The sequence below is a fragment of the Salvelinus sp. IW2-2015 genome, linkage group LG3, assembly GCF_002910315.2.
Source record: "Salvelinus sp. IW2-2015 linkage group LG3, ASM291031v2, whole genome shotgun sequence".
NCBI lineage: Eukaryota > Metazoa > Chordata > Actinopteri > Salmoniformes > Salmonidae > Salvelinus > Salvelinus sp. IW2-2015.
Window position 1 is genome coordinate 25,388,953 of NC_036840.1, and position 9,386 is coordinate 25,398,338.

General features: G+C 43.0%; 1 protein-coding gene across 1 annotated transcript in view; it reads right to left on the reverse strand.

Moving 5' to 3' along the window:
• Positions 1 to 9,386, reverse strand: part of LOC111953595 (uncharacterized) — a 13,371-nt gene that overhangs the window by 2,999 nt on the left and 986 nt on the right. The window lies entirely within an intron of this gene.

A 9,386-nucleotide genomic window follows, 5' to 3' on the forward strand; every position in this document is an offset into this window, starting at 1 on the left:
GGAAAAAATGAGACCACTGCAAAATGATCAGTTTCTTTGGTTTTACTATTTATAGGTATGTGTTTGGGTAAAATTAACATGTTTGTTTTCTTCTATAAACTAGTACCAACATTTCTCCCAAATTCCCCCCCAAAATATTATCATTTAGAACATTTATTTGCAGAAAATGACAACTGGTCAAAATAACAAAAAAGATGCAGCCGTTGTCAGACCTAGAATAATGCAAAGAAAATAAGTTCATATACATTTTTAAACAACACATTACTAATGCTTTAACTTAGGAAGAGATCAGAAATAAATATTTGGTGGAAAAACCCTGATTTTCAATCACAGCTTTCATGCGTCTTGGCATGCTCTCCACCAGTCTTTCACATTGATGTTGGGTGACTTTATGCCACTCCTGGCGCAAAAATTCAAGAAGCTCGGCTTTGTTTGACGGCTTGCTTTATTTGTAATTTTTATTTTACCTTTATTTAAMTAGGCAAGTCAGTTAAGAACAAATTCTTATTTTCAATGACGGCCTAGGAACAGGGGGTTAACTGCCTTGTTCAAGGGCAGAACGACAGATTTGTACCATGTCAGCTCAGGGATTTGAACTTGCAACCTTTCGGTTACTAGTCCAACGCTCTAACCACTAGGCTACGCTAGGTTAGGCTATGCTGCCGACCATCCACCTTCCTCTTGATTAGATCAATGGGGTTCAATGGGGTTCAGGTCTGGAGATTGGGCTGGCCATGACAGGTTCTTGATCTGGTGGTCCTCCATCCACACCTTGACTGACCTGGCTGTGTGATATGGAGCATTGTCCTGCTGAAAAAACCAATCCTCAGAGTTGGGGAACATTGTCAGAGCAGAARGAAGCAAGTTTTCTTCCAGGACAACCTTGTACGTGGCTTGATTCATGCGTCCTTCACCAAGACAAATCTGCCCGATTCCAGCCTTGCTGAAGCACCCCCAGATCATCACCGATCCTCCACCACATTTCACAGTGGGTGCGAGACCTGGAGAGGCCTACAAGTCAGTGTCTCGCACCCACTGTGAAATTTGGTGGAGGATTGGGCTGTCATGGCCAGCCCAATCTCCAGACCTGAACCTCATTGAAAACCTCTGGAATATGATCAAGAGGAAGATGGATGTCACAAGCCATCAAACAAAGCCGAGCTGCTTACATTTTTGCGCCAGGTGTGGCATAAAGTCACCCAACATCAATGTGAAAGACTGGTGGAGAGCATGCCAAGAAGCATGAAAGCTGTGATTGAAAATCAGGGTTATTCCACCAAATATTGATTTCTGAACTCTTCCTAAGGTAAAACATTAGTATTGTGTTATTTAAAAATGTATATAAATGTATTTTCTTTGCGTTATTCTAGGTCTGACAGCGCTGCATCTTTTTTGTTATTTTGACCAGTTGTCATTTTCTGAAAATAAATGCTCTAAATGACAATATATTTATTTGGAATTTGGGAGAAATGTTGTCAATAGTTTATAGAATAAAACAACAATTTTAATTTTACCCAAACACATACCGATAAATAGTAAAACCAGAGAAAATTATAATTTTGCAGTGGTCTCCTCATTTTCTCCAGAGTCGTATATATATATACATACAGTGGAAAGAAAAAGTATGTGAACCCTTTGGAATTACCTGGATTTCTGCAGAAAATAGTTATAAAATTGGATTTGATCTTCATCTTAGTCATAACAATAGACAAACACAGTGTGTTTAAGAAGAATTCTAGAGTGTCAGCTAAAGACTTACAGAATTCTCTGGAGCATGCTAACAACTCTGTTGACGAGTCTACGATACGTAAAACACTAAACAAGAATGGTGTTCATGGGAGGTCACCACGGAAGAAGCCACTGCTGTCCAAAAAAAACATTGCTGCACGTCTGAAGTTCGCAAAAGAGCACCTGGATGTTCCACAGCGAAAAAGAAGGCACAGCACAGCACAGCACACCAACATCAAAACCTTAGCCCAACTGTAAAGTATGGTGGAGAGAGCATCATGGTTTGGTGCTGCTTTGCTGCCTCAGGCCCTGGACAGCTTTCTATCATCGACGGAAAAATGAATTACCAAGTTTATCAAGACATTTTACAGGAGAATGTAAGGCTATCTGTCCGCCAATTGAAGTTCAACAGAAGTTGGGTGATGCAACAGGACAGCGACCCAAAACACAGAAGTAAATCAACAACAGAATGGCTTCAACAAAAGAAAAGTCCTGACCTCAACCCGATTGAAAATGCAGTGGCATGACCTCGAGAGCAGATCACACCAGACATCCTAAGAATATTGCTGAACTGAAACAGTTTTGTAAAGATGATTAGTCCAAAATTCCTCCTGACCGTTGTGCAGGTATGATCCCAAACTACAGAAAAAGTTTGGTTGAGGCTATTGCTGCCAAAGGAGGGTCAACCAGTTATTAAATCCAAGGGTTCACATACTTTTCCCACCCTACACTGTGAATGTTGACACGGTGTGTTCAATAAAGACATGAAAACGTATAATTGTTTATGTGCTTTTAGTTTAAGCAGGCAGTGTTTGCCTATTGTTGTGACTTAGATGAAGATCCGATTAAAATTTCTGACCAATTTATGCAGAAATATAGGTCATTCCAAAGGGTTCAAAGACTTTTTATGTATATATGTATACATATAAATACATATACATATGTATATATATACATATATATATATACATACAAATATACTAATATATATATGTACATACATACATATATATACATATATATTAGTATATTTGTATGTATATATATATCTATATACATACGTATATGTATATATATGTATGTATGTATATATATATATGTATATGTATGTATATATCTACATACACATATATATATATATATACATACATATATATATAAATGTATATATATATACAGTTGAAGTCGGAATTTTCACAATTCCTGACATTTAATCAGAGTAAAAATTCCCTGTCTTAGGTCAGTTAGGATCACCATTTTATTTTAAGATTGTGAAATGTCAGAATAATAGTAGAAAGAATGATTTTTTTCAGCTTTTATTTCTTTCATCACATTCCCAGTGGGTCAGAAGTTTACATTCGTATTTGGTGGCATTGCCTTTAAATTGTTTAACTTGGGTCAAACGTTTCAAGTAGCCTTCCACCAGCTTCCCACAATAAGTTGTGGGAATTTTGGCCCATTCCTCCTGACAGAGCTGGTGTAACTGATTCAGGTTTGTAGGCCTCCTTGCTCGCACACGCTTTTTCAGTTCTGCCCACACATTTTTTATGTGATTGAGGTCAGGGCTTTGTGATGGCCACTCTAATACCTTGACTTTGTTGTCCTTAAGCCATTTTACCACAACTTTGGAAGCATGCTTGGGGTCATTGTCCATTTGGAAGACCTATTTGTGACCAAGTTTTAACTTCCTGACTGATGTCTTTAGATGGTGCTTTAATATATCCACATAATTTTTCCCCCTCATGATGCCATCTATTTTGTGAAGTGCACCAGTCCCTCCTGCAGCAAAGCACCCCCACAACATGCTGCTGCCACCCCCATGCTTCACGGTTGGGATGGTGCTCTTCGGCTTGCTAGCCTCCCCCTTTTTCCTCCAAACATAACGATGGTCATTATGGCCAAACAGTTCTATTTTTGTACCATCAGACCAGAGGATATTTCTCCAAAAAGTTTGATCTTTGTCCCCATGTGCAGGTGCAAACCGTAGTCCGGCATTTTTATGGCGGTTTTGGAACAGTGGCTTCTTCCTTGCGGAGCGGCCTTTCAGGTTATGTCGATATCGGACTCGTTTTACTGTGGATATAGACACTTTTGTACCTGTTTCCTCCAGCATCTTCACAAGGTCCTTTGCTGTTGTTCTGGGATTAATTTGCTATTTTTGCACCAAAGTACATTCATCTCTAGGAGACAGAACGCGTCTCCTTCCTGAGCGGTATGACGGCTGCGTGGTCCCATTGTCACGTTCCTGACCTGTTTTCCTTGTTTTTGTATGTGTTTAGTTGGTCAGGGCGTGAGTTGGGGTGGGAATTCTATGTTATGTGTTTCTATGTTGGGTTAAATGTGTTGCCTGATATGGTTCTCAATTAGGGGCAGGTGTTTGACGTTTCCTCTGATTGAGAACCATATTAAGGTAGGCTGTTCTCACTGTTTGTTTGTGGGTGATTGTTCCTGTGTCTGTGTCTGTCGCACCACACGGGACTGTTTCGTTGTCTTCCGTGTTTGTGCTAGTCTGTACCTGTTCGTGCATTCTTCGTGTATATGTAAGTTCTAATGTTCAGGTCGGTCTACGTCGTTTGTTATTTTGTAATCATTTCAAGTGTTCTTCGTGTTTCGTCTTGTCTTTAATAAATCTTCATGTATTCATAAACCGCTGCGTTTTGGTCCGATCCCTACTCCTCCTCTTCAGACGAAGAGGAGGAAAGCATCCGTGACAGAATTACCCACCAAACTCGGACCAAGCAGCGTGTCAAGCAGCAGCAGGAGCAGCGCATACAGGATTCTTGGACTTGGGAGGAGATACTGGATGGTAAGGGACCTTGGGCACAACCGGGAGAATATCGCCTCCCTCGTGAAGAGCTGGAGGCAGCTAAAGCCGAGAGGAGGCGATATGAGGAGACAGCACGGAAGCAAGGCACAACGGAGTGTGGCGAAGTCAGGTAGGAGACCGGCGCCAAACTCCCTATGCTTACCGTGGAGTGCGAGAGTACGGGCCGACACCTGTTATGCGGTAGAGCGCATGGTGTCTCCTGTACGTGTGCATAGCCCGGTGCGGGTTATTCCACCCCCCGCACTGGCAGGGCTAGATTGGCATTGAGCCAGGTGCCATGAAGCCGGCTCAACGCGCCTGGTCTCCAGTGCGTCTCCTCGGGCCGGCAATACATGGCACCAGCTTACGCATGGTGTCCCCGGTTCACCTACACAGCCAGTGCGGGTTATTCCACCTCCCCGCACTGGTCGGGCTACGGGGAGCATACAACCAGGTAAGGTTGGGCAGGCTCAGTGCTCAAGGGAGCCAGTACTCCTGCATGGTCCGGTATATCCGGGCCACCTCCGCCGCCCAGCGCCCAGTACCGCCAGTGCCTACACCACGCACCAGGCTTCCAGTGTGTCTCCAGACCCCTGTTCCTCCTCCACGCACTCGCCCCTATGGTGCGTGTCTCCAGCCCGGTACCACCAGTTCCGGCACCCACGCACCAAGCCTCCTGTGCGTCTCCAGAGTCCTGTGCGTCCTGTTGCTGCTCCCCGCACTAGTCTTGAGGTGCGTGTCCTCTTAGCCCGGTACCTCCAGTTCCGGTACCAGGCCTACTGTGCGCCTCAGCCGGCCAGAGTCTGCCGTCTGCCCAGTGCCGCCTGCACTGTCCGTCTGCCCAGAGCCGCCTGCGCTATCCGTCTGCCCAGAGCCGTCAGAGCTGCCCGTCTGTCCAGAGCCGTCAGAGCTGCCCGTCTGTCCAGAGCCGTCAGAGTTGCCCGTCTGTCCAGAGCCGTCAGAGCCGCCCGTCTGTCCCGAAGCCGTCAGAGCCGCCCGTCTGTCCCGAGCCGTCAGAGCCGGCCGTCTGTCCCGAGCCGCTAGAGCCGTCCGCCAGTCAGGACAGCCAGAGCCGTCCACCAGTCAGGAGCAGCCAGAGCCGTCCGCCAGACAGGAGTAGCCAGAGCCGTCCGCCAGACAGGAGCAGCCAGAGCCCGTCCGCCAGACAGGAGCAGCCAGAGCCGTCCGCCAGACAGGAGCAGCCAGAGCCGTCCGCCCAGACAGGATCAGCCAGAGCCGTCCGCCAGACAGGATCAGCCAGAGCGCTCCGCCAGACAGGATCAGCCAGAGCCGTCAGCCAGACAGGATCAGCAGAGCGTCCGCCAGCCATGACCAGCCAGAGCCGTCCGCCAGCCATGACCAGCCAGAGCGTCCAGCCAGCCAGACCAGCCAGAGCCGTCAGCCAGCCATGAACCAGCCAGAGCCAGTCAGCCAGCCAGGATCTGCCAGAGCGCCAATCAGCCAGGATCTGCCAGAGCCGCAGCCAGCCAGGATCTGCCAGAGCCGCCAGCCAGCCAGGATCTGCCAGAGCCGCAGCCAGCCAGGATCTGCCAGAGCGCCAGTCAGCCAGATCTGCCAGAGCCACAAAGCGGTATTAACTATGGTGGAGTGGGGCCACGTCCCGTCCCGCACCCAAGCCCCGCCATAGGAAGGCCCACCCGGACCCTCCCCTTCTGTGTCAGTTTTGCGGCCGGAGTCCGCACCTTTAGGGGGGGGGGGTACTGTCAGCCTTGGCCTTAGTTATCTTTATTTTCTGTAATATTTTGGTTAGGTCAGGGTGTGACAGGGGGATGTTTGTGTGTATTTGTCTCGTCTTTTGTGTGGTTGTATGGTATAGGGGTTTTGGGTAGAGTGTATGGGTTTGTGTTGAGTGTAGGTGTCTAGTATGTCTATGGTTGCCTGAATGGTTCTCAATCAGAGACAGCTGTCATTCATTGTCTCTGATTGGGAGCCATATTTAAGGCAGCATAGGCATTAGGCTATTGTGGGTAATTGTCTATGTGTAGTGTTTAGTGTCAGCACTATTGTTGAATAGCTTCACGGTCGTCTTGTTTGTTGTTTTTGTTCGTCTTCTAAATAAAAAGAGGATGTCTTTCTATACCGCTGCGCCTTGTCCTCTATACAAAGTTACGACGATCGTGACACCCATGGTGTTTATTCTGAGTACTATTGTTTGTACAGATGAACGTGGTACCTTCAGGCGTTTGGAAATTGCACCCAAGGAGAACCAGACTTGTGGGTCTACAATTTTTTCTCTGAGGTCTTGGCTGATTCCTTTGACTTTCCATGATGTCAAAGACAAAAGGCACTGAGTTTGAGGTTGGCCTCTGATCAATACCAGGTAATACGTCAATTGATCAAGTGATGTATTAGCCCATAAGAGCTTTTAAAGCCATGCACATTTTGGAATATTTCCAAGTTGTTTAAAAGCAAGTCACACATTTGAGAGTATTGTAAAATCTGACCCACTGGAATTGTGATACAGTGAATTTTAAGTGGAATAACCTGTCTGTAAACAATTGTTGGAAAAATTATACTTGTGTATGCAAAGGTAGATGTCTAACCGACTTGCCAAACTATAGTTTGGTAAAAATAAATTTGTGGAGTGGTTGAAAACAAGTTTTAATGACTCCAACCTAAGTGTATGTAAATTTCGGAATTCCAACTGTAAATATATACATACTCCAGACTCTGACATTGCTCGTCCTAATATTTATTAATTCAATTGTTTTACTTTTTAGATTTGTGTGTAAGTTGTGCATTAAAAAAGTTTTGAACCTTTCATATTCTCATAGATTTCCACAGATTGTAAATTAAAGAATTTTTTTTTTGCTAAGTAGTATTATTTATTATTGATCTATGACAATCCCCCAGCAGTGTTATTTTGCGGAGTTAGCTCCAGGTATTTGTGCAATTCTCCATCCATTCCTGAACCTCCGACCAAAAACCAAGATACTACAACCTAGGACAAGTACCACAAACAAATGATCTCAAACAACCGCCAATTCCCGCTCTTCTTTAAGAAGAAAATCTGCAGAGCTGGGATGGGTTGTATCCCCCATTGTAATGGTTGCAAGAATTTTGTATAATAATTGAAATTGAAAAACTCAATGTTTCGAATCCAGCGTCGTTTTGTGTATCAGTTCATAAACTATGTGCCATGGAATTGGTACATCGAAAATCTCTTCCCAAATATTTTGCAATCAACATTGTACAGCTGTCAATTTTTGGGTTCTTAAATTAAACTGGTATACGTTTCTATTTTTCACAATTCTCTTTAACCAAATTTGGCCTTTAATGCAGGGTCGACAGAAAAGTTCCTTACTTTCTACTCTTTCCACTTGCCTCTTCAATTTTTGAGTTAATGCTGCACTTAGTTGGTTGTAGTTTTGAGTAGAGCAGACATTTCCATATATTTTTGCTAGCTGCATGTGTGACATAACTCTGCCAGTCCTATTTMTGATATCATTTACAAAGATTATACCGTTAAAAAAAAAAAAATTCTCAAAAGAAAATGTTTTTTTAATCAATTAGTGCATTTTCTGGTGGATTAAACTGAAATTGCAAACAACTTTCTATGGCTTGTTTTARAAATAGCTACATTTTGGAGAATATTTCATTTTCAAATAACTGAAAGTGAGAGGTTCTAATCTGAATAAAGGGAAAAAGGCCTTTCTTGAACATTGGGTGAGACATTCTTACTAATCTGCTAGAGAACCAATTCGGAATTAGGTATAACTGTCACGTTCGTCATAAGGAGTAGACCAAGATGCAGCGTGGTATGTTTCCATCCTTTATTTTGGAATAGAAAACTTCGAAGAACTTAACAACAAAATGAACAAATGAAACGTGAAGCTAAAAGTAGTGCTCACAGGCAACTATACCTAGACAAGATCCCACAAAGCACAAAGGGGAATGGCTACCTAAATATGATYGCCAATCAGAGACAACGATAAACAGCTGCCTCTGATTGGGAATCATACCAAGCCAACATAGATATATAATTGCCTAGATGACCCTACCTAGTCACACCCCGACCTAACCAACATAGAGAATAACAGGCTCTCTATGGTCAGGGCGTGACAATAACTTTTGTATGACTGAAGCCTTTAGTGAGAGGTCTAATGCTATAATATTTAATGATTTCTGCACTCCGAATTCATATTCATTATATAAATAGGCCGGTTTAATTTTGTCTGGCTTGCAGTTCCAAATCAAATTTTATTGAATATTAATTTTAAAAAACAAGTCATTAGGTGTAGGCAAGGCCATAAGCAAATTGGTCAACTGGGATATGACTAAAGAGTTATTCAGGGTGATTTTYCCACAAATAGACAGGTATTTTCCTTTCCACGGTAGCAGGATCTTATCTATTTTTGCTAACTTTCTGTAAAAATGTTTTGTAGTGAGATCATTTCTTTCTTTCGGGATATGAATAACGAGTATGTCTACATCACAATTAGACTATTTTATTGGTAAACTACACGGTAATGTAAAAGTTGTATTTTTTTGTGATCCAATATGTAATATAGTACATTTATCATAATTTGGTTGTAATCCAGAGGTCAGAAAAATTATCTAGATCCTCCAAATTGTGGATTTAAAAGAAAACATGAATAATCAGCGTACAATTTGCGTACAATTTGTTGTGTATTGTTAGACACTACTGCGCTGTTGGAACTAGGAACACAAGCATTTCGCTACACCCGCAATAATATCTGCTAAATATGTGTATGCAATTGTACAATGAACTGGATTATTCAATGTTTTCTTTAAATCCACAATTTGGAGATCTAGATAATTTTTCTGACCTCTGGATTACAACCAAATTATGATAAATGTACTATATTAC